Source organism: Toxorhynchites rutilus, chromosome 2, assembly GCF_029784135.1.
Source record: "Toxorhynchites rutilus septentrionalis strain SRP chromosome 2, ASM2978413v1, whole genome shotgun sequence".
In the NCBI taxonomy this organism is placed as follows: Eukaryota; Metazoa; Arthropoda; class Insecta; order Diptera; family Culicidae; genus Toxorhynchites; species Toxorhynchites rutilus.
In genome coordinates, this window is record NC_073745.1 from 223,940,768 (window position 1) to 223,967,505 (window position 26,738).

At 38.3% G+C, this 26,738-nt stretch overlaps 1 protein-coding gene across 3 annotated transcripts in view; it reads left to right on the top strand.

The window, feature by feature from the left end:
• The window catches only part of LOC129765090 (uncharacterized), a 165,736-nt gene that overhangs the window by 30,275 nt on the left and 108,723 nt on the right, over positions 1-26,738 (top strand). The gene's annotated exons all lie outside the window — the stretch shown is intronic.

Consider the following 26,738-nt stretch of genomic DNA (forward strand, 5'->3'; position numbering starts at 1 on the left):
GGAATGTTTCCTTGTTGCATTCGAAACTTATTCACTGAAACTAATGAAAACGGTGTAGTGAGGGTTGTGTAGTATGCCTGCAGGAGTAATTATTTACCGGCGCTAGTTGTCAGTGTGAAATTAGTGATGAAACGGATAGTGGTTTGGTCGGATACTGGATACCGGTCAGCTTCGAGTCCGGATAGCCGAGTATTCGACAGCCCGATGTTTGTGTTTGTGCTTGTTTGTGTGCGTGCACCTGTATTTGTGTGGGTGTTTGTGTATGTTCGCGTGTTTTGGGTGTTTGTGTGCGTGTGTGCGCGTGCGTTTGGGCGTGTTTTTTTTTGCTTGCATGCAGGTGTGCGCTTTTTTTATGCGCGGGCATGTGTAGGCGTGTTTGCGCGCATTTGTGCGTGTTTCTGTGCGCGTGTGTACGTGCGTTTGCGCGTGTTTTTTTCTTGCTTGTGTGCAGGTGTGCGCGTTTTTTTGTGCATGGGCATGTGTGGGTGTGTGTGCGTACGTGTGCACGTATTTGTGTGCGTGTGTGCACGTGCGTGCTCGATTCTTTCCGTGCGTGCGTCTGTGCGTGTGCACGTTTGTGCGCGTGTATGTGCTTGTGTGTGCGCGTTTGTGCGCATCTCTGCGTCTATTTGTATGTTTTGTGTGCGCTCGCGTTTTTATGCACATGTTTGTGCATGTTTGCGCGTGTGTGTGCGTGTTCGTGCACCCAATGGTATGTGCGTGCGCGTGCTTCCGGCGTTGTGTATGCGCTCTCAATTGTGCGTGGCCACGCTGAAAGCGCAGACCTAGTCGAAAATCGCGTAATTTCAAGCAAATCGTGTAAAAAAATCGCGTAATTTCAAGCAAATCGCTTAAAAAATTCGCGTAATTTTGAGCGAATAGCGTAAAAAATATCACGCAAAAAAACGCATAAAAAATAATCCAGCGTACTTGCAAATAACATGCTTCTTCGTAACATGGAATACATGTTTGATACAGGAAATATAATTAAATGAAGACAGCTCAAATCGGACTATTCTTTTCACCCTTAGAGAGAGTGAAAAACTCGAGAAAGGAATAGTCCGATCTGTGCCGTCTTTCATTTTATTACATTTTCTGTAACAAACATGTATTCCAAATAACAGAGAAACATGTTATTTACAAGTGATTGAAGAATTTTGAACACGGTCCGCGACGATCCATTTTGGTAAAATAAAACTTACGTTTGAAAGCAGCAAGCATCCTCTAACATGCGAAATGAAAATAAATATAACCCGTTCAAGCAGTTTTAATCGTCAGTGAAAGCTTCTGCTTTTATATTTGTAAGAGAACGAAAGAGGAAAGGAACGAAACAAAAGAATCAATGTTACTGTATGCGTAGAGAATATTTCGTTTCCACTTCACCCCGATACACTGAAATTAATCCACCGAAAAGGACTGTAGTGGAAGTGAGAGTTGTATGAATAAAATTCAATCACATTTATTAGCTTCGAAAATAACTAGCCCTGCTTGTCACTATGTAATTGTAGAACATATGGGAATTTAATTTTTTGAATTTTCCCTTTTTCCTTCAGAGTTTTCCGAAACTTTTCAAATGTCATGTTTGGTTGGAATATTTTTGGTTGAAATATGTATATTCTCCATAACAGATGACGGAGGGGTGTCATACCATCATAGAAACATTTCTTATACCCAAAAACCCTCACATCCCGAATTGTGCTTGATTAGTTCTCGAGTTATGCAGCAGTTTGTGTTTCGTTTGTATGGCAGCCTCCCTAAGAGAAGGAAGAGGAGTATCTAACCACCGTAAAAACATTTATTGCACCCTAAAAACTCCACATGCCAAATTTGGTTTCATTTGCTTGATTAATTCTCGAGTAATGCAGAAATTTGTGTTTCATTTGTTTGGCAGCCCCCCCTTAGAGAGGTGGTTGGGGAGTCTAACCACCATAGAATCATTTATTGCACCCTAAAACCTCCACATGCCAAATTTGGTTTCATTTGCTTGATTAATTCTCGAGTAATGCAGAAATTTGTATTTCATTTGTATGGCAGCCCCCTTAGAGAGGGGGAGGGGTCCCAAACTATCACGAAAACTTTCCCCGGCCCCAAAAACCACTATATATCAATTTTCATGTTGATCGGTTCAGTAGTTTCCGAGTCCATAAGAATCAGACAGACAGACAGACAGACAGAAATCCATTTTTATATATTAGGCTGTCAAAAAAGTCCTGCGGTATTTTTTTTGAATTTTCATTTGTTCATAAAATTAGTTACAATCATCTGTTTTAAGTCAAATATGTGCCGTTTTATTCGATGACTTGTTCCCAACGAGATGCCAACTTCATAATAACCCTGTTATAGAAGCTCGCTTCCTTATTGGCAAAAAACTCGGATAGTCAATTTTCACAGGCCTCTTTTGTGGCTAACTTCTGACTACCTAGCTCGTTCGCCATGGACAAAAACAGGTGGTAGTCACTTGGTGCAAGGTCCAGTTGTTGGCAGAACAGGTCCGAATTGAGCGTTTGGCCATAGGGAAGCAGCTCATAATAGATTATTCCTTGACAATCCCACCAAACACACAGCAGAACCTTCCTGGCCGTTAATGAGGGCTTGGCCACCGTTTGAGCCGCTTCAGCGGGCTTCGACCACGACCGTTTGCGCTTCACGTTGTCGTAAGTGACCCACTTTTCATCGCCAGTCACCATCCGCTTCAGAAACGGGTCGATTTCGTTGCGATTCAGCAGCGATTCACATGCGTCGATACGGTCAAAGATGTTTTTTGCGTCAACGTGTGTGGCACCCATACATCGAACTTCTTTGTGAATCCAAGCTTCTTCAAATGGTTAATAACGGTTTGATTACTTATCCCCAGCTCTTGGTCGATGCTACGGCTGCTACTATGCCGGTCTTTCTCGGCTAATTCAGCGATTTTGTCGCAATTTTCGACGACAGGCCTTCCGGAGCGTGGCGCATCTTCGACGACCTCTACACCAGAACGAAAACGTTGAAACCATCGTTGTGCGGTGGAAATGGAAACTGTATCGGGTCCATAAACTGCACAAATTTTATTGGCAGCTTGAGATGCATTTTTGCCTTTGTCATAGCAAAGGGTGTGTCACATCAAATTGCATCACGGAAAAAACGCTGTAGAAATTCGCCCAGTAGACCGATCCTTTTGAAAATTTTAGACAGTAAAATAAAAACTATTAAACAACTTTTGGCATTTTCTTTTTATTCATACTTCGAGCCCAAGCCCGTATGCTCGCACCTTCCTCTTTACCCCGTCCATAAGGTTCTGTACAACGTCAGGTTGTAGTTTTTTTTTGAACAGAAGTCCATTTTCTCTTGAAGTCCGCCTCCGATTTGACAACTTTTGGGTTCTTCCGGAGGGCCTGCTTCATAATCGCCCAATATTTCTCTATTGGGCGAAGCTCTGGCGCGTTGGGCGGGTTCATTTCCTTTGGCACGAAGGTGACCCCGTTGGCTTCGTACCACTCCAACACGTCCTTTGAATAGTGGCACGAAACGAGATCCGGCCAGAAGATGGTCGGGCCCTCGTGCTGCTTCAATAGTGGTAGTAAGCGCTTCTGTAGGCACTCCTTAAGGTAAACCTGCCCGTTTACCGTGCCGGTCATCACGTAGGGGGCGCTCCGCTTTCCGCAAGAGCAGATCGCTTGCCACACCATGTACTTTTTGGCAAACTTGGATAGTTTCTGCTTGCGAATCTCCTCCGGAACGCTGAATTTGTCCTCTGCGGAGAAGAACAACAGGCTCGGCAGCTGACGAAAGTCCGCTTTGACGTAGGTTTCGTCGTAATGACCAGGCAATGCGGCTTCGTCAGCATTTCGGTGTACAGCTTCCGGGCTCGCGTCTTCCCTACCATGTTTTGCCTTTCATCGCGGTTAGGAGCCTTCTGAACCTTGTATGTACGCAGGCCCTCCCGCTGCTTGGTCCGCTGGACGAATAAACTTGACAAATTCAGCTTATTGGCGACATCCCGGACCGAACTTCTCGGATCACGTCTAAACTGCTTAACTACGCGCTTGTGATCTTTTTCACTGACGGAGCATCCATTTTTGCCGTTCTTCACCTTCCGGTCGATGGTTAGGTTCTCGAAGTATCGTTTTAGTACTCTGCTGACCGTGGATTGGACGATTCCCAGCATCTTACCGATGTCCCGATGTGACAACTCCGGATTCTCGAAATGAGTGCGCAGGATGAATTCACGACGCTCTTTTTCGTTCGACGAAATTTTTCCAAATTTACGAAAAATTGACAGTGAAGCATGGCCAACGTGATCTATACACTCTTATCTGATTATAAGCGAAAGCTGAAGAAATAATTCCTAAAAATGAAATTTCTACAGCGTTTTTTTCCGTGATGCAATTTGATGGGACACACCTTTTACTTTCTTCGTTAGCATGTATATTACTAACGAGAAAAGAGTTGATAATCTTACAAACTCGTCGTCTCATCCTCACAACATCCGTCGATCGGATTCATGATCCAATCATCACTTGCACATCGTGATCTCATGTTGGGAGGAAATAAATGTTCAACTAATGAAGCAGCTCCAGGCGGTGGATATGCAAACCGCCTGTGGGAGGAGCAGTAATATATTTCAGCTTTTTAAACCATTCGACTCGCAATGGTTCATTATATTATCCTGGTAGGTTGAGAACACAGAGGATGAATAAAAAGAATAAAACTAAAGAAATTTTGTCAATGTGCAAACCGTCACAGTTCGTCATAAAATATGCTTATTTAGTTGTATTTTAAGGGGATACGTCTCGTTTATTAACCTGTTTCAAAAAAACCCTGTCAAAAGTTGTAACTGAATATGTACTTCTACTTTTCGAAGAGTTATGACTGTTTGAAAATACAGGTCGGACTCTATTATATATAGTCGACCATTTTTTTTTCAACAGTTATTTCCAAATCCTATACATAATCGAATCTCAAGAAAACAATTTTTTCATTATTGTATGAATGTCAAAGATTAATAGAAAAATAGCTTTTTTTGTGATTCGATTATGTATTGGATTCGAAAATTAACGTTGAAAGTGAAATTGCGATTATATATAATCGAGTCCGACCTGTACTCAAAATGTTGCTTACTCATGTTACATATCCCCTGTAAATGTTGAATAAGGACGCAGCTATTGACAAATTTGTCGTTTTATTCGAAATATTGTTAAATAAGGTTGCCATTTTCGCAACAGACCGAGTTTCGAAAAGAAATGCTATTAATGAGAAAATAATGAGGTTCACCTTCGGGAACAGCGTGACTTGAGCGACCTCTCGTCATTCGCCGTGCGGAATAAACGGGGCTACTTTTAATTGCAGTTGAAGCGGGATTTGGCTTTCATTTATTTTCCTACGACTCTTAAAGCCATTACTGCTTCGCCTTCGTTCCATTTCGGGTTCAAAATTTACTCACAATTTAACTTCAACACCACATACTCAAACCACTGGAGCACTCTTTCAAGAGGAGTACACCTTAGATTGGATAAAATCTGTACTGAGGTGGATTTATGCTCGACTATCATACTTCATGAGCGCGATTACGCGCTGAAAAGTGCACCTGCAGTCTGACGACTTTTGTTCCATCTATGCAGAGAAAAACTTTTCTTCTACATGCTCCCGCGAACGAGATTCACAAATGCGGAATGTAAACTTGTTTCACTTTTATTCGTTAATATTTTTTTGAAATATAGGTAAACGTCTAGCAGCTCAAGGGTGCTCCGCTACTGTCTGGTCTGAAATGTCCCCCGTTTCCTATCCTTCCGGCTCCTTCCCAGTGAAGCGATGGGTAGGATTTTGTGTTTTTGTCTGTGCGACTACGCGGCTGGGCTGCACTATGTTGTTATTTTTCATTCATATTTTGCCCACCACCACCACCACCCACTCAAATCTCTTTTTTCAGAGAATACCGTCGAGACGCGTACACTTTGCATCCCACCCTCAATACATAGTATTGCATTCGGGCGTTCGCGGAACGTTTTGCAAAGGCAGGAACTAAAGGAAGAAAAATCACACAAAAAATATGGGAAAGAAGAAATGAAAAACACTTTCCATTTGAATGAATGACAAAATATAGCTATTGAGAAAATCATAAATTTTAATTACTTTTTCTCCTGCAGTCATGATTCACTTGCTAGTCCAAGTCTCCGAGAATGTGTGTGTGGAGATAAAAGCAAATCTGTTCTCGAGCAGCATCGGTGTTTGCAAACCGCTAGAGGAGGATTTAACAGGCAGTCGTTTATTTTCTATGCGAATCTCTGCGAACAATATTCTGCTTCATTTGAGTGCAGAAATATGCATAATCGTTGCATTTTGCGCTCCATTAAGCGGTTCCAGGGGCCGAGATGTTTCGTCGAGATCAAGTGGTGATAAGAAAAAGAAATCATCGTTAGACCCGTATTGCATGCGCGCAATGCGGGTTGCATTTTTTTGTATGCTGCCAGAAACATGTGGTATCATCTCCCGCGAGAGAGAGAAAAGGCTCCTGAATGTTTATAATGTGTGGCGATATGGAATTACAGTGGGATGGTTTTTTCCTCATGTCAATCGCACGTCATTCCTAGCAAAATGTATGTGGGTGGATGAAACCATACCGCTTGAAACAGTAGTTAACAACAATCGCATATCATCTCGTGGGATTTCCGGGTGTAGAGGGATTACGGGATTGCGGGTTTACGGTTTGAAGTGCACCTTTGGATTTGAACTTTTATATAATGATGTTATTTTGTTTGAAAATGAAATAAAAAACTGGGATTATCACGTAATCAACCAAATGCGTGTTGAATCCTCAAGTGTACAATTGGAACTGAGGTGATTTGCCTCAATATTGTGTGTTCTAGGGGAAAACTACAGTTTTATCAACCTATATTGGAAACGATGTATGAGTTTCACACAATTTGACCTACAATATTTTAAGGATCATATCTCCATTTGCTACTCGTTTCATAACTCGCAACGGAAACACGTCGTTTTTGGGGCAACGAGTAAGAAAAGTGGATAGTTCATAATAATGTTAAGCGAAAAAAAAAACTTTAGCTACCCCCAAAGTCGGTCTTCTTTATGCTTCATCAGAACATTTCCGAAATTTCAGACTTATTTACATCCTCTAACAGAGAATAAACATGAAACCGCATTTCACAGCGAGACTCGTTGAAGCTATATGTCGGGTCATTATTGCTTAATGATTAAACTAATGACAGCCAAAATACATTCAAATAGCAGGTCCAAAGCAGGGTTGCAATAATAATATTTGGGTTTTTGGTTTCAAAAAATCTTTATATCTTAGTTTTTTTTCTCAGAAAATCTGTATCGAAATCGGTATTAGTTTTCTAAGTTCAATTTCGAAGCATAATCTTGGCTTTGGTATAAATGATTGGAATAGTTATTATGAATTTGAGGGTGTTGATGGTATCCACGTATAGATTCGCATTCACTGTGCTTTAGTAGGAAAAAGACGAACAGTGTTATTTATTCATTGTAAAACTAGCCAATGACACAGACTTTTGCATCTCTTCGCCTTATATTGACCATGGGAAAGCAGTACTTCACACTACACATGAATGCTAGAATGACTTCCATTCAGAATGATTCGAATTCTATATAAATAAGATTGGTGAAATGGGGGAAAAATTTGAAATGAAGCCAAAGCTAATGTTCGATCGTCATCGACATTTTTAAGTTCCTTCAAAACGCTGTAATGATGAATCAAAGTGTGGGAATGAAATAAAATATATTTTGAAACAATGGCATTAAAAAAATATCTGCCAAAAATGCTCTGATTTTGTTCAATCATCGTGCTATTAATTTCATGAATTTTTTTTTGAGATATAACATTTTTATCTCTTAGTCCTTATTTCCATCAAAGATATATCTGTTTTCCTTAGAAGAGTATGGGAGAGGTCTTCCAAAATATTCAATGTATCTAGCTTCCAATTTTTAACGATAGGTAAGTTGTGCACAGCGTCCAAGAAAGTATTTAAATTTTATAAACAAAATTGTGAGAAATGTGAAATTTATCCAACCACGGTAGCCTGATACCTTAAATTAACGCGAAATCGTTTTTTCCTCCTTCGATTTTACCAGGTGTCTTCAATCTATCATATTACCGTTCTACGCATAGTTGTCCCATGTTCCAAAATCAGCAACTGAGAAAAACGCATTCAAAGTTTTCTCGCATATTTGTCTACCAAAAGCTTGAAGCATTTCAATTTAGCAATACACCGGGTTTTTTAAAAGCACTATACTATTGTTTAATGAAATGTGATGAGATCCCCTCATGGAATCAATCATGCTTGATTACGGGTTTAAAAATTCATGGTGGGACTGTTATGCCTAGAATATCAATATGGGACAATTGAACTTGATGTTTTTTGATATACTGGGAACAAACAATATTTTTTGTGTTTTTCCGAAAGATAATGCACAGAAACATCGTTTTATGAAGAAATGCAACACCTTCGCAGAATATAAATCTCATTGTTATTAAGCATTCGGTAACAAGGTGTACACGTGTTCTGTTAAACTTTTTCTTATTTGTTTGAGAATTAGTTCGTTCTTCCAAACCAGAAATGAGTGCATTAGCCCTGCTGCAAGTATGACATGAAATTCTTGCACTTGAACCAATTTATTCGATATGGATCTACCAAAAATACATGGTGGGACAGTTATGAATAGAATATCAACATGGGACAATTGAACTTGATGTTGTTTTTTTTTAAAGCTGGGAACAAACTATATGTTTTTGTGTTTTTCCGTAAGATTAAGCATAAAAACAACGTTTTATGAAGAAAAGTGAAAATTGTCAAAAAGTAACATGGGACAACTATGCGTAGAACGGCATCATAATGCATCGAAATCTGAAGACTTAAGTACTTACGATGATAATTTCAACTACTAAAAAATATTGACATATCATAGCATGAAAAATTACCGTTTCTGTGGAATTAGACGGCATCCATGTAAGCTATGAATCATAGAATTCAACAAAATCATGTTATTATTGTTCGAGATTTGTAAATTTCTTGATTGTGATATTTTTTTTTTACGAATTTGGGACGACTGTATCAACAATCAACCCATTGTTGATACAGTCCTCCCAAATTCGTAAAAAAAAATTTCCAATTAATTTATTTCTTAGGGTCAATCGCATGAGCTTTGCAGAGCCGCAAATTCAAGATTTGTTTCAAGAAGATGGTAACTGGTGATGAAAAGTGGTCGAAGCGCGGTGAGCCGGCCCAAACCATCGCCAAGCCCGGATTGGCGGCCAGGAAGGTTTTGCTGTGTGTTTGGTCCGATTGGAAGGGAATCATCTACTATGAGCATCTCAACTATGGCCAGACCCTCAACTCGGTTCACTACTGTGAGCAGTTTTACCGTTTGAAGCAGGCGATTGACCAGAAACGGCCAAAAATGATCAATAGGAATGGTGTAGTTTTCCAACAGGACAACGCTCGGCCTCACACATCTTTGATTATCATCTCTTCCGGTCCATGCAAAACGCTCTTGGTGATTCTAAGTTAGCCTCAAAAGAGGCTTGCGAAAACTGTCTGTCTGAGTGTTTTGCAAATAAGGAGGGGGGGGGGGGGGTAATTATAAGGGTGGGATAATGAAGTTGCCTTCTAAATGGTAACAAGTTTGCGAACAAAACGGCGCATATTTGACTTAAATTGGATAATTTTAAGTATGTTAAATAAAGCGTCAAATTTCGATCAGAAACACGACATTTCTTTTTTCCCAACCCTATATAACGGCGACGAGTGAGAGATTGCATCATATTATTTATGATTTATAGTTTAGTAATTTGAAATCAATTTTTTTTAGATTAGAATTAGGGATTTTAGGTTTTAAAAACCTGTAGAATTTATGAAGGATTCAAAAAACAGGAAGTGGGTTATATCTATGGTATAACCGCAAGGGTGACGTAGGACTATCGTTGATTTAGAGATCATTTGTTTGAAGTTGAATCTAAATCCATCCTGAATGAATGAATAAATATATATTTGGGTGACTTCAAAAACGAGAGTGTTACGTTGGAGACTCAAGGTTTTATGCATCCAATATTGGATACAAAAAACCTTGTTCTGAAGAATAATCTTCAGAAGCTTTCCTGCTAACTGCACTTGATTGACAAATCACAAAACCAAATGTATGTGGTCGCAGTATTATATGGATAGAAAACATTAAAATAAACTCGCTTGAATGTAATTTTCAATTCCAAGGGGAACTGGCAGATTATTTTTCAGTAACGATCATTTCTTTCCAGGTTTCCTCTCGATAACCAGCAAACGAAAAGAGTTGCGCGCGTGTATGTGTGTGTGTGTGGCGGCTGCTTCTATGCCTTCCCGAGAAACCGTATTTCGATGCTGATACTCTCTTGGTCACGAGAGTATCAGCATCGGCTTTTCTGCGCTCCCTCACAGTTAAAACAAACTGATTGCATTTCAGGTCAGGTCAGGCCAGTTAATAAATCCCTCGATCCCTCGCCGTTCAGCTCGTTCAGTAACGATGTTGTCTTGTCGATGTCCTCAGGCGTCGTGCACAAATTACGTAACGCTAAAAATCCGAATTTTGAACCACCTCCCCCCTTTCGTAACGCAATTTCCTATCTCTAATAAACAGAAAGTAACGTAACATCTACCCCCTCCCCCCTTATCGCGTTACGTAATTTGTGCATGACGCCTCACGAAAAATGAATCGGTTTCACCACCAGAATATCATTTCAGTATGCTTTTCGTGTGTGATAGAATCGAGAGAAGGTGTGGTTTACGATGGCAATTTGGAAGGCAAACTAGAGGAGAATGAACTCTCTGAGTGTGAAAATTTCGGCGACTGAGCAATAATCGATTGAAAATTATATAATTTTCGCGATACGAAACATTTTCCGTTTTTCATGTTATGCATCCAATATTTGATACGAAAATATCCTACTGATGAGAAAGAATAATCTTCAGAAGCTTTCCAGCTAATTACACTTGATTGAAAAATTACGAAATCAAATGTATTTGGTCGCTGTGTTCGTCATATAATTAGAAAACATTATAATAAACTCTTTCGCATGGATGTATTCTTCAATTCCCAGGGAACTGGCAGATTATTTTTCAGCAACGATTAGATCTTTCCGGAATTTTCTCGATGCTGTTTGGCATCCAAACGAAAATTCTCGTTTCAGTTTGGCCTGCAAAAAACTTTTCTAAACTCTAATCCATCAAATTTGGAGCCCTGAAAAGGGCCGTTGATTATATGCTAAGCTTATATAGCACCCTCTCCTTGGATTCGATGGGCCAGCTGAATGTCCTTGGGCATCATGTGACGCGTTTTGCGTGGATAGTACACAAATTTGTATCTTCGAATAAGCCTCCTGCAGCGTCATAACCGCGGAACTTTGGAAGCGCAAGTCGGTTTTGAAGTCCTGAGCAATTCCACGATCCAAAAGCTGCAAAGGTAGCTTGCGGATCAGCAATTCGGTCGACTTCCGATAGCGATGAATTTCACGCAAAGTTCCCGGTCGATAGCGATGTGGCTTCTTCACCTATCCTGCGGCTGATGCGCTTATCCGAGCTGCTTTCGTGTGCCTTACCACTGATAGACTAACTAGCTATCTGCTTGGTCCCAAACAAACGAGTCGTCACGGTGCGAGAGTAGAGTAAGAAATGAACGAAAGCAAAGGAAGCGTCATTTTATAAACCATAAAAGTATAGAATCTAAACCCCACCCTTATTATATTCGTTGCTTACCCTGAGAGAGAAACGAATAACATCGAAGTAAGTATACAGTAATGTATTTGAATCCGGACACTTTGCGTTACATTTAATACCATACCGCAGCCACAACATTTTCTGCATGTTGAATTAATGCGATTGATTAGTAACTATCAAGAAACTATCAGTAACTATATTAGCAACTATTAATCGCATAAATTCAACATGAAAAAAATGTAATGGCTGTGGTATGATATTGAATGTGTCCGGATTCAAAAGCATTACTGTAAAAAAGAGTTAACTCGACTGAAATTTTTTCGGTTCGGCCTGCAAAAACGAAATTAAGAGCCCCCGCCGACTGCAGACTGACTTGTCGACCGATAGTTCGGTCGGCTTCTTAATCAGTACGGAGAAAAAAAGTCTGTAGTGTACAGCATAATGCATAGACGTAAGTATGAGCTTCCCCATCTCACATTCCAATAAGATTAATGGGTTTCCAAGTGGGCGCGCTACATACGGATACGAATGATTTCAATAACCTGTTTTCGAAACTATCATTAAGCTATTGAAACAATTTTTCGACTCAATAAATAGCAATCATATAACTCTTGGACATTTTATCTTTTGTATGAAATGATTATCATACTGTTCCGTTGATCCGAAGCAGAATGAATCACGCTTAAAGAAGGAATGGATTTTTTCTTGGAATTTAGTCAGCAGAAATAATGCCCTTTCCCAACAATTAAAAACGACAAACGGTAAACAGTTTCATCAAAGTAATTTCTTCGATATGGGGATATATTCACTACATCATGTCATATATTTCATATTTTTCATTATGAAATCCATATCCATGGCACCTATCGGTATCGAATTATCATCGACACCACGATTTTCGCTAAATGCTCCTTTCAGTTCGGCCTGTAAAAAACTTTTCTGAACTCTAATCCATCAAATTTGGAGCCCTGAAAAGGGCCGTTGATTATATGCTAAGCTAATATAGCACGCTCTCCTCGGATACGATGGGCCAGCTGGATGTCCTTGGGCATGATGTGACGCGTTTTGCATGGATAGCACACAAATTAGTATCTTCGAATAAGCCTCCTGCAGCGTCATAACCGCGGAACTTTGGAAGCGCAAGTCGGTTTTGAAGTCCTGAGCAATTCCACGAACCAAATGCTACAAAGGTGGCTTGCGGATCAGCAATTCGGTCGACTTCTGATAGCGACGAATTTCATGCGAAGTTCTCGGTCGATAGCGATGTGGCTTCTTCACGCTTCCTGCGGCTGATGCGCTTATCCGAGCTGCTTTCGTGGTGCCTTACCACCGAAAGACTAACGAGCTGTCTGCTTAGTCCCGATGAAACGAGTCCTCACGGTGCGAGAGTAGAGTAAGGAATGAACGAAAGCAAGGGAAGTGTCATTTTATAAAACATAAAAGAATCGAATGTAAACCCCACCCTCTCTATTGTATAAGCTTACTGTATACTCACGAATATAATAAGGGTGGGATTTAGATTCTATACTTTTATGGTTTATAAAATGACGCTTCCTTTGCTTTCGTTCATTTCTTACTCTACTCTCGCACCGTGAGGACTCGAGCTCGTTAGTCGAAATCGTTAGTCATTCGGTGGTAAGGCACACGAAGTCAGCTCGGATAAGCGCACCAGTAGCAGGATAGGTGGAGAAGCCACATCGCTATCGACCGGGAACTTTGCGTGAAATTCATCGCTATCGGAAGTCGACCGAATTGCTGATCCGTAAGCTACCTTTGCAGCATTTGGTTCGTGGAATTGCTCAGGACTTCAAAACCGACTTGCGCTTCCAAAGTTCCGCGGCTATGACGCTGCAGGAGGCTTGTTCGAAGATACCAATTTGTGTGCTATCCATGCAAAACGCGTCACATCATGCCCAAGGACATCCAGCTGGCCCATCGTATCCGAGGAGAGCGTGCTATTAGCTTAGCATATAATCAACGGCCCTTTTCAGGGCTCCAAATTTGATGGATTAGAGTACAGAAAAGTTTTTTACAGGCCGAACTGAAAGGAGCATTTAGCGAAAATCGTGGTTTCGAAATAATTCGTTACCGATAATCTCTTTCTGGCAAAACGATGTGGTATGAATCACATTATTTGAATGATAGAATGAAGAAGTTTTCTGCCAATTTCCTTCAACCTCCAAACGTATCTTTCTCCCGTTTGTCGTTTTCGCGTTCGCTAATCCTTTCTCACAACACCCATTTCTAGTTTGAGAAATTGTTGAGTAAACATTGTTTGCCAGTGCGCGTAGAGTGGGAATTCCTAAAGATTCATTGCACCTCTAATAAATTGCCGAAAGACGTGGTCTTACGTTGATCGCACTTGATTGAAAAAATCCAAAACGAAATGTGTTTGGTCGCAGCATTGTATGAGTAGAAAGCAAATAATCGCTCGAAAATGACTTGATTTTCGCGATGTGAAACATTTTCCGTTTTTCATGTTATGCATCCAATATTGGATACGAAAATTTCCACTGATGGGGAAAAAAATATTCAGAAGCTTTCCTGTTAATTGCGATTGATTGAAAAATAACAAAACCAAATGTATTTGGTTACAGTGTTATATGGATAGAAACATTAAAATAAACTATTTCGCATGAATGTATTTTTCAATTCCCAGGGGAACTGGCAGATTATTTTTCAGCAACGATGATAGCAACGAGAATTCCGCGCGTGTATGTGTGTGTGTGTGTGGCGGCTGCTTCGATGTTTCAAGCGGAACCGTGGCATCACTCTCCTCCTGATGGATTCCCTTTTGGCCTTAGGTGCACAAACAAGCTCTTGGTGACACCGTTCATCAGCGCTTTCATGATAAACGAAATTAGCTTCCCAACAACAGCGACAACATGCTCCAATCGCTGTTCAATCATAACTGAGTGGGTTTACGAGCGGCGCTCGCTTATATACCGATTTTTGATTTCAATAGCCTGTTTTGAAAGCAATTTTAAGACTATTAAAACAAGTTTTTGGATGAAAAAGTAACAAGTATATGACGCGTAGACATTTTATCTTTCAAATGAAGTGTTTATCATACCATTTCGTTCAGTTGTTTAAGAGCTATTAACGCTCAAAATCTCGGTCTCCGGCGTAACGCTTTCGTTCTCGAAACTTTGGTTTTACACCCCGGTATAGAAATGAAAGACGTAGTCCTACGTCAAAAAATCTATCGTGTATTTGCTTTTGAGAATAATGTTTTTATTTTTCATCTCAAATATGGGGTTAGGTTTTGTTTTCGAGATTTACGCTTAGAACTTTAGGTTTTCGTTTTTGACGTAGAACCACGTCTTTCAGGAAGGGTGCCAAATCAGAAAACACGGTCACGTTTTTATGAAATAAAGTTAACGCTAATAACTATTTTCACTGTGAACGAATTCTCATGATTTGCATACTGATCGAATCGAAAATTCTCTAAGAGTTGTTTTATATGCTACACATTACAATCACTAAACTCTAAACGGTTTAAATTTATGAAAACTGGAAGAACTTCCTTTTTTTCCCATACATTTGTTCTGTCGATTTATGTGCTAACCCTACCCATATCTCGAATGCTTATAACTTGAACATTTCTTAATAGATAGAAAATATTTCTACGCGTCTATCACAATTAATAAAATGTTATTTTTCATGAGATGAACAATTGAATAACTGTAAAATGTCAAGCGTTATCTAAACGCACTAACTGTCAAGTTTTGATTGGCCCGATTTACGGCTTCCTCAACACAGACTTCAAAATCGATGTACCTGTGGAAATCCACTTTGAAAATATACATGCAAGTCGGGGGTATTTTTGTTCCCAAAGAGCTGTGTTTCCCTAACACGGACTTCAAAATCAATGTGCTTGGGGGAATCTGCTTCGTCATAACATGCAAATCGGGGGTATTTTTTTGTGTTGAGTACTTGTTGTGCGCTTGTCGTTGTGCAGACCGGAATATGTTTCCCTAAAACGTACTTTTAAACTGAGAATCCTGAGAAAATCGTCATTTCAGATACTAGAGATGAATGAACTTTCGTGGTTTCAAGAACTACGTAAACATGAGATGTGCAATAATTTCAGAGGGAAATGTAAAATACAATAACCGTTTGACAATTCTTCCGTTCACATATTTTGGTAGTCCGAGGCATCATATTTAACGTAAAGGACGTTCATCAAATTTATTTGTAACGAAGAACATAATCTATTACATTCTAAAATAATATTCGAAGTGGTGAACAAGTGGATTGCATAATGTAATTGCGTAGTTCTACGTCAAAAATATGCGGTCGTGTCCTAGGTACAATCCCTTAGAATTTTTTTCATTTTAAGGATTTGAAGTTGGAGTTCGATGAAGCGAACGCTCGACAATTAACGGAATATATAGCCGGTCTTATTGGTTTTAGAAGAGTTATTTTTGTTACCTCCTCAGATTTCACAAAAATAACTATTCGTCGTCGCGATGAGAGTTCGATCAATAGTGCGCTCGATGATTATAATATACTAGCTGACCCGGCAAACTTCGTCCCGCCTAAAATTTGTTTTTTGTTATCAATACCTTCTAACATTCACGTTTTCTTACTAAGTGCAAGTTCATGAGTCCAATAGCAGAACTGTTCATTGATTGATATTTTAGTCGACCCCGTTGAATTTACCTTTAACTATAAAATTCCTAGTACTTATATTAACTCATCATCATAATCACTATAATATCAGATTATTTTCAGACACAATTCTCGTTCAAGATTTTTCAACATGTTTACAAATAAATAACATGTTTTCCCGTTACATGGAATAAATGTTTGATACAGAAAATGTGATAGAATAAAGACAGACCCCTCCCCTATTCTCCCCTTAGAGAGGGGGAGGAGTGTCTATCCACCTCAGAAACTTTCCGTGTCCCCTAAAATCTTCACATGCCAAATTTGGTTTCGTTTGCTTGATTAATTCTCGAGTAATGCAGAAATTTGTATTTCATTTGTATGGCAGCACCCCGAATTCTATCGGCTACCTTCTGAGGTTTTCCAAAAATAATTTTCTGTAGTTGTGATTGGAGTTCATTAAAGAGTATGCGCGAAAAATAACGGAATATTTCGCTGATCGTATTGGTTTCAGAGGAGTCCTTTCGGTTACCTTCTCAAATTTCCCAAAAGTAACTCTAGGCCGTCGTGATTGGAGCTCGATAAAAGAAACTTCTTTCGAATATTATGACCTTGAGAACTACCGTGGGTGGATTTGGAATATTTTTAACATATATTTAACGTGAATTTGTATATAACATCGGCACTGATAGGCAAAATAAGGTACCCAACATATAATTTTTTTGAATTTCTTTCATTTATTTGGTTCAAATGAGAGTAAACACACTGTAATTTTTTTTTGATTCATTTATTTATCATATTCTTTTAAAGTTTTACTAATGAAACATTGAAAAAAAAAATTCCTTTGAATAAACAAAAAATCGATTGCATTACATTTAAAACAAAAACAGTAATAAAAATGTGCCCACTTCGAAAATCGATATGTATACGATAGGTCCTGAATAGGACCCAATTCTATGTTTTGACATTTCGACATTTTTTAAGGTAAACGTGATGTGCAACAAAATGATTCGTGCCGGACTGTCGCTAGGAAGTACAGTCTCAGCGAGGCAAGGCGGTTGGTAAAATTCTTCTGAAAATAAAAATGTTCGAATCAGTGGTGGATTACCCTGGCAACGGCAGAAAGCACAAAACGGACGCGAGAACGGACACCGATGTCATTCGTGAAATTAAGAAAAACTCAAAGGTAACAGTTCGCGAGATATCGAAAACCCCTCAGTTATCTGTCCCTGGTCGAACTGTTCGTCGTCGTCGTCTCGTAGCACAGGAGTTGAAGTTACCCGGAAACGCTGATTTATCAGAACACAAAACCGAACGGCTTAAGCTTGCTAAGGGGCATGCTAATAAGGTCCATGAGTTATGGAAAACGGTTCCCTGGACGGACGAATCAAAACTTGAGCTGTTTACCCGAAAACTGCGGATTCGTATGTGATACATCTATGGCACGTTGAGGCATGGAGAAAAAAATGTGATGGTCTGAGGTCTCGTGATAATTCATCTTGGAGTTAGCGGCACCCTCTTAGATTAGTGAACTTAGAACTTTATGAATGTGAAGATATTGGTTAGCACATTGAGCCTCAACCGAGGTAGGGGACCGATAGTGAACTTTTCGTCTGGCCCACGTCGGTCCCTTCGGATCGAAAATGGACTTTTCCCTAAAATCGTTTACTAACTCAATGTTGACACTCTCAAAATGAATAATTCACTGTCGGTCCGATAAGACGACGTGAAAAACCCAAAAAAAATCAGCTTCAGTCCCCAGGGATTGATCATGAAAAAGATTTTTAACGTGGTAGTTAATGTGTTATTTCAAACAATCATTTCGTAATAGATAGTAAATGGATATAGAATACTTGACTCGCAAATAAGCATTGTAAATGTCCTTGGTGTTACAGAAATATTCCATTATTTATAAACGTTAACGGAAGTGTTCTATAAACGTTGCAACGAGTAATTATGATTTTTTTTCCAGAATGTTGTCATCTTAGACCCAATTTTCGAGTATCATAGATCCTGAATACTTTCCCGTGAACTATGCGTTGGAAAACCATCTTAAACACTCGTGACGAACCTCTATCCTCATGATACTCAAACAAACAAAGAAACAAAGAAAAAATGAGGTACTCTAAAGATTAGATATTAGTTTTCTACATATAGGCCTTCTCTTTCCACACAAATTTTTGAATGTTCGTAGAGGTGTCGGCGCGTTTAAACTACTCAGCCGATATGGAGTTTATAATACGCGTCACATTTCGTTGAATGTTTGGAACATCGTCAAAACGGTCCCCTTTCAAAGCGTTCGTTAGCTTGGGAAACAAGAAAAAGTCTGCCGGGGCGAGGTCCGGAGAACAGGGGAGATGGGTGATGACAGTCACCTTCCGTTTGGCTAGAAAACTAGATACTGAACCGAGATAGGGGTTCACGGTAGAAACGGTAAGCTGGCCAAAAGATGGCGGAAAGTAGTTCGCGCGTTGGAGTAGAGATAGCGCCCCTTCCCGCCCCTATTATCTAACATTTCCTACAGGGAATAGACAGAAAAAATTGTGTAGTAGAATTACATTACCCGATACGTGATCGATTTTTTTTTTGTAAAAAAAAGTCATTTGAAACACTTTTATTCACATAACTATTCGTAACTACGCGTATACACTCAGTACTTCTTACTAACTAACTCGTTCTGGCACAATCAGTCTTATTGGCTAAAACTGCTGATCGTGCACATTGGTTAAGATGCGCTCAGCTGGCTGTCCGTTTTGCGCACGGTGCCCGTTTCTGGGCTGACTTGGCGGATAGGCTAACGTGGCTGTTGTTTTTGTCAATATTCTGATGATCATAGCACATTAAATATAGAAAGTATGCATTCAACAATGGACTAACCTTAACCTAGGTAGTGCGGACCTGAGAGAGAGGAGCCAGCTGAATGACAGATAGATTGTTTTCTTCTTATTCTTCTTACGCATCATCATCAAGAAAATTCCAATCTGACAATTTCAATCAAACAAGTTGTTGTCATTCATTTGTGAGAAAAGTGTTCAAACTTGACGTGAACCTTTGTTTGTGAGTACTTTTGTGCGTTTTTATCCCCGATTTGAATTTTGACGTAGGACTGCGTCTAACAGGAATATATGGGGGGTATAAAAAGGATCATGTAGGAAATAATAAAAGATGTACCAGGTCAGCCCACATCATGGCTTCCATCTGCCCATTCCAACATTTTTTTTACTTTTGATAATTCCGATATAGTTGTTCTAAAGAATTATTTCGATGATTACTAAAACAATATCCGAAATAAGAAGCAAACTGTTTTTTATGATTTGTTTGTCGGTGGAGATCTTTTGTGAATTAATGGGTGTTTTGGGCTCATTTGTGACTTTTTCCGATCTTTCATTCAGTTTTCGCGAATTCTTTCATTCTTTCATTCATTCTTTCACTGGTTCCAGTTTGATTTATTGCTGCAAGCTCAGTGAATCGATTTTTGCAATGTGGGCGATGATTGTATATTCTCCGATGCAATTTGAATATGCAACATATGTGGAATATATAAAAAAAGTGCTAATCTTCCAATTAAAAGAGTTAACATTGATTTCTCTCAGGTGCATTTTGAGGGAATTTCGTTTGTGTCCGATGGAAATAATAATAGGTTGACTAAAAAGGATGCTGTGTCTGCAATTTTAACAGGCAGTGATCACGATTCGGATGAAGATGAGAATTATCCTACCAGTCTCTCGTCATCTTTGCCATGATATTCCTGCTCATCACTGATGGACCATTCATATGCAAATTTAAAATTTGATATGCAGGTCGCTAATCAAGGCAATAGTATCACTGAAGATCCAATCGAATTGACCGATAGTGAAGGTGAACCAATTGGTCTTGTCCACAAAACTAAAAGGGTCAAGATTCTTTCTCCCCTTTATGTGTGATTTATTCTGTATACCATTTCCCATAGACAACATAACTGTCGCTTCCAAACAGTCTACATAAATGTAGCGGTCACTCTGCTCTCCCTCACAACACCCACTTCCCTTTTGTGACATTGATGAGTGAACATTGTTTGTGTGAGTGTCGAGTCGGAATGAATTGTCTTTCTCATGATTCATTGTACCCCTAATAAGTGCTCGAAAGATGTAATCTTACGTTGATCGAAAAAATTACAAAAAATATGAATTTGACCGCAGTATTTGATAAACTCTTTCTGAAAAGAACTGGATTTGATTTGCTGAAAACACTATCTTGTTTTCTCTCGTGTTGTGCGTTATGTGTGGCTAGGGTAGTTTTTTTCGAAGCTGCTATTGATTTCTATGACTTCGGCGTTATCGGCTTGCATGCAGCGAGTTTTGAAGATTTGTTTGACTTTTGCTTTCGGGCAGCCACACCAGCAGTATCAGCAGCTTTCTTCTTGCTGGTCGCCTTCTTCACAGTAGCAAGTTTGGTTTTTTTTTGCATCAGTAACTGTTCCAAAATGATCTAACCGCTGTACAATTATAATTGAGTGGATTTCCGAGCTGGCACCTTATATACCTTATATACAGATTTTTGTGATTTCAATAGCTTGCTTTCAAAGCAATTTTTTAGCTATTGAAACAAGTTATTGGATCAATAAGTAACACTCATATAACGCGTAGACATTTTATGCTTCGAATGAAGCGCTTATCATTACATTTATTTCAACCGGCGAAGAGGTTTTATTGCTCAAAATCTTGTTTCCCCAATGTAACACTCTTGTGTTCGAAGCTTTGAACTTACACCCCAGTATAGAAATGAAAGATGTAGTCCGACGTCAAAATTATTTTCACATAAAATGTCTTGCAAAAAAATGTCATGTTGAAATTTTCTGCATATTTCAATACTTCCCCTTGGTTCACTGTGACTGGTTCGCGCTGACATAAGGGTGATCACTACAAAAACGAGCTGGCTCCTCTCTCTCAGGTGCGGACTGAATCAAAACGGCTGTCAAAAAAGATCCAATTGAAATGTCAAAAGAGATCCAACGATCAGGAGTGTTATTTTTCTTATGATAATCAACATTATAAAAGAGGTATTGTTGTCAGGGGCAAAAATAATTCAAACAATAAAATGAACGAACTACATTTTTCCGTCAATTGTTTAATTGACCATTGCATCTCTGAAAGAGCATCTCAGCCTTTCACTGAGCTACGCCTTTTTAATGTCCCCTCTCTTTGACATAACGTTTTTCCGAACGAAATAAAAACAAACGAAGTCAGGGTCACGTAAATGTTTACTCCTGCGATTTGAAAATATTCGATAAAAAGTGGTAGGAAGAGATGCCAGATGATTTTGAAAAAAAAGTCTGTAAAAACATGTGAATGTCTGTTAAAAATGTGGAAAAGTGTGCAGATCTATAGAAATGTCTTTTAACGTTAATTTTCACATATTCATTAATACTTTGTACATCGTGATGCACGTAAGATTGTATTTTGTATATATATACAGCCATTCCATGCCAAACCAATATAGTGGTTCTCAGATCTTCGTCAAAAGTGGTAATATTGTTCTTTATCGCTAAACATTAGACTCGTATTTTTTTATTTTTTCATTGGGGTGCCCATTTCCATTTTAGGGTTACCCAAAAAATCATTGTTTTCCACTTTTTCCCAAAATGACTTTTTTCAAAAATTTATAACTTTCGAACCACTTAACCGATTTAGATGATCGACATATCAAATTGAAGCCAATGAGCTTTAATTGAGAAATATTGAACTTGCAGATAATATGGATCCTATTTTCGTAATTATTGAATGTAGTCGTTTTTTAATGTTTTCATGGCTTTGGACTAGGGGGCGCTATAATTTTTTATATTTTTTCTTGAAAGGTGAGAATTTTTTACATAAAATATCTCGATATCAGAGATGCTATTTTTTCCGTTTTTGAAATATGATTTTTCAAAACTAATCGATGGTTCGAAAAACAAATTTTCCCCATTTTTCCCACTACAAAAGCATAACTCTTGAACTATTGGACCGACTCATATCATCGACATATCAAATTGAAGCTTACGAGCTATTGTTCTTTGAAAAAATGTTACTTTTGCGAAAAAATTGAATTCTTGTTTTTGTAATTATTGATTGAGTTATTTTTTCACAGTTTTCTCGTTTTAAGATAGGAGCGCTATATTTTTTTATATTTTTTATGGAAAGCTGAGGATTATTTACCTAACATATCTCGATATCAGAGATGTTATAATTATCGTTTTTAAGTTATAAAGTTGTAAATTTAACATGTTTTAAGTCTTCGATCAATATTCATATGTGACTAAACTAGAACTATGCTACTAGAATCCTTCCCGCAAGTGTGATATTTTTTTCAAATTTTGCTTCTTGGCTACAATTTAATACATCGATCATCAAAACCGGTTCAGTAGTTCGAATGTTATGATTTTTTGCAGAAAGTTATTTTTGGACAAAGGGAGAAAAATGATTTTTCGAACCACCGGATTACTTTGAAACATCATATCCAAAAAAACAAAAAAATAGCATCTCTGATATCGAGATATGTTATGTAAAAAATCCTCTGCTTTCAAGAAAAAATATAAAAATATAGCGCCCTCTAGTCCAAAGTCATAAAAAAAATAAAAAATGACTACGATCAATAATTACTAAAATATAATGATTTTTTTCGCAAGTTAAATATTTTATAATAAAAGGCAAAGTCATTAGTTTCAATTCTATATGTCGATCATCTAAATCGATTCAGTGATTCAAAAGTTATTAATTTTCATTTGTCATTTTTGGGAAAAAGTGGAAAAAATTGATTTTTTGGACCACTTAATAACTTATGTGTTGTAAGTGTGCTTAAATGTTTCAACGATCTACACATACATACATACACATACATACGCGTTGTTATTTTTTATAAAAATCAGTATTTCTTCGTTGATATATTGGACATCCACCAAGGCTTGCGGTCTTGTCGTTGGTGAAATTTATAAGAAAATACAGTGTATATTTTCCATCCGCCATGCAAGGCTATACAAGTTTTAGATCTCCACTTGGCCATGAACCATGTCTGTGGTAACAATATCGAATAGTAACCCATATTTCGCCATAAGCAGAGCCGAAAGCGAATGTAAATTGTTAGGAATAGAATGAAAATTTTTATTCGATTTGTTTTAATACTTAGAAGACATAGTTCTGACCCTAGCTTAACTATTTTTCAATAAATCTCCTTGCATTTCAGCAAAACAATCTTATCTAGAACAAAAAATAATTATCAGAGACAATTCAAGATTTTTCGTTACCTGCAGAGAATGCAATTTTTCATTAATTGTGAATTGTGAAAAACCGTATCCTCTCTTTCGTCTGCAATGATGTCAGGGCAAAAGTACTTATGTGTATGAGTTCCAAACTTCATACTCACCAGATGGTCCAACCAGAAAGACTGCCGGGCCGCAGGTTGAGTATCGCTGGTCTAACGTAATGTGTATTGATATAAACTAAATATAATAACTTTTCTGTATTAAAACTATGGAAAAGTGTCATATGGTGAGTCAAATATCTTTGATGTGATGAATAGAGCCCTTTTATTTTTCAAAAACCTGTGAAATATTGTTATATCCAAAAAGTCTACAACAAAAAAAAAGTGTTTTACAGATATGTCTGTAAATTTACAAACATATTTGTAAATCTGGCATCTCTGGTGGTCTAAGAATTTATTGCAAGAAATCGCTTGAAAACATGCATGAATTTGCTTGAAAATGAAGTGGATTGAGTCCGCACCACTTAGACCTTAACCATGGCCGATGAAAAGATGGCTGCTGGCTATTCTTCAGTTCTTTCGTGGCCTTGGCGATCAGCTGCTTCTCCGTTTCGGTTAGGAAATTATTGGAGTAGATCCTCTGTTTGAGGTTCGCCCTAAAATTATCTATCGGTCGCAGCTGGGGGACGTTAGGAAGATTGGCATTTTTCGGTACAACGTTTTTCTTTAGCCGGTCCATCTTTTCCAGTGATATCTCGGTATAATATGACAAGGTCTGGTCTGCCACAAAAACACATCCTCCTTTACGTGATAACTCTTGATGAAGGCGGCAACTTACGGAAGCTGTAATTCTTTCCCCTCACTGCAAACCCCGTTGAAAAGAACAGCGGCTTGGACATCATCTTTTCGCTGATCATCAACCACAAAGGGATCTTCTTCGGAAAATTGGTGTCAAAAATAGATTTGACGTCATCGCGTCATTACCTCCTCGGTAGGGGACCTAAAGTATCCGATTCCCTGCCAGCCGTTGTCGACCAGCGTCAGGTCATCCTTTATAACCACGACATCGCGTTTCGCCGGAAATATGTTTTTCACCAGCACATCCAGTTGCTTCTTTTGGGTGATTGCATACTGCTCAGCCACGGTTGACCTCCACTGACGCGTTCGGGTCGGAAAACAGCTAATCCCATCGGGCTCACTATTTCAGGTGATCTCCTATGATGAAAAGAAATTCAATTGTCAAAGACTTCATAATAAGAGGAGTCAGAAGAAACGGATTTCTACTGTTTATCATAAATATGAATAATATACAGAACAAAATAGTACCCATCTAGAATATTGTTATATATTTTTACTACAGAATAAAAGCGTTTATGTTTTCAATATTTAAATAGATAGAAGTAATTCTTTTATCAATGAGAAAATCTGCGTTAGAAGAAAACATGACATAAACATTGAGGCGCAATGGTTACCATCCATTTGCTTTATTAGGGTGGGTTTAGACTAGGGATATATTCAAGTGAAGAAATATGATGAGATTTATAGAAATCGCATCAACCGTTTACACTAGCACGAACTTCAATAATGAATATATTCATATTTTCGGAGAATTTATTCACCTGAAGTAGAACCGCATCCAACTTCAGTGATTTCTCACCAGTGAGAAATTCACAAGCGTTTACATATGCTGAATTTATTCAAGTTATATATACCTCGAATAAGTGTATCATATTTATTCTCGCCCGTTTACACATATTTTCACGTGAATAAATTCATCTATATTTATAGATCTCCCTAGTGTAAACCCGCCATTAGTTATAACGCCACGCCAAAGGTCACGAGCAATGTTGCCACACGTACAGATTTATCTGGAAAGGTACAGGTTTTTTCGTTATTTTTGGTACAGATTCTGTACGGTACAGAGCACAGATTTTCGTCAAAAAATATAGATTGGTACAGATTTTTTCGGCAGGAAATTTCTTACATTTGAACAAAGCTACATTAAGGTACATGATTATTTTAACGTTTGGTGCGGCAGCTCGAAACTTTGAATAAATGATAGTATGCAATCTACATTCAGAAAAGCTATCTTTAAGCATCATCAAACACATGAATGACGAATGAAATGTAAATGTGATATTTGTAGTGAATAAATGAGTATTTTTATGCTAATAAAATGTATTTTTCTCTACAACGAATATTTCCTATGGTACAGATTTTTGAAAGAAAAAGTTCAAATGAGAATGATTTTTAACCCCTCTGGTACAGATTAAACTGTGGCAACACTGGTCACGAGTTCAATGATTACTTCCGACATTCTTCCTTCGGAGTGGAAGTAAAGCCGTGGTCCGAGTGACGAACCAGCCAATAATATTGAAAGTCACCATAATACAGAATAAAAAAACATAACCATCTTTCTATAAATTTTGTTATATTTGTGATTTTTTCACCAATTGCAAAGAATCGTGCTGTCCTATCACATAGAAAATCTGTTAAATACGCAAAAGTTTGCTTCAATTCATATATATTAATTTCAATTATAATTTACATTGTTTCGGGTAGAGTTTGTTGCACGATGCCTAACTTGTTTATTTATTTCTACCGCTGATTGAGAGATGTTACAAACACATTGGTAAACCAAACAGCAACCGCAGCACCACGAAACGAAAAAAAAATACAAATACAATTAATTATAACGTCAATATTTCTATTTCTTTCTTAATCGAAAATAATCGATTGTTAGATTAAATGCCACACTGAGAGAAATAATAATGAGAAATATTGACGTATTGTATTTGTATTTTTTTAATGCAGATGGCCGATGAATCGAATGGAATAACGAACAGCTGAAAAATATTCGATTTGTTGATGAACGAATAATTTCAAAAATCGTACATCACTAGTAGCAACACTGTTGGCACTCTATATAAATATATAAAAATGGAGTGATGTCTGTCTGTCTTTCTGTCTTTCTGTCTTTCTGTCTTTCTGTCTTTCTGTTTTTCTGTCTTTTTGTCTTTATGTCTGTCTGATTCTTATGGACTCGGAATCTACTGAACCGATCAACATTAAAATTAGTTTTTAGGAGTTTTTGGGGTCGAGGAAGGTTCTTATGATAGTTTGAGACCCCTCCCACTCTTTAAGGGGGGGGGGGGGAGATGAGGTGGGCTGCCATACAAATGAAACACAAATTTCTGCATTACTCGGAAGTTA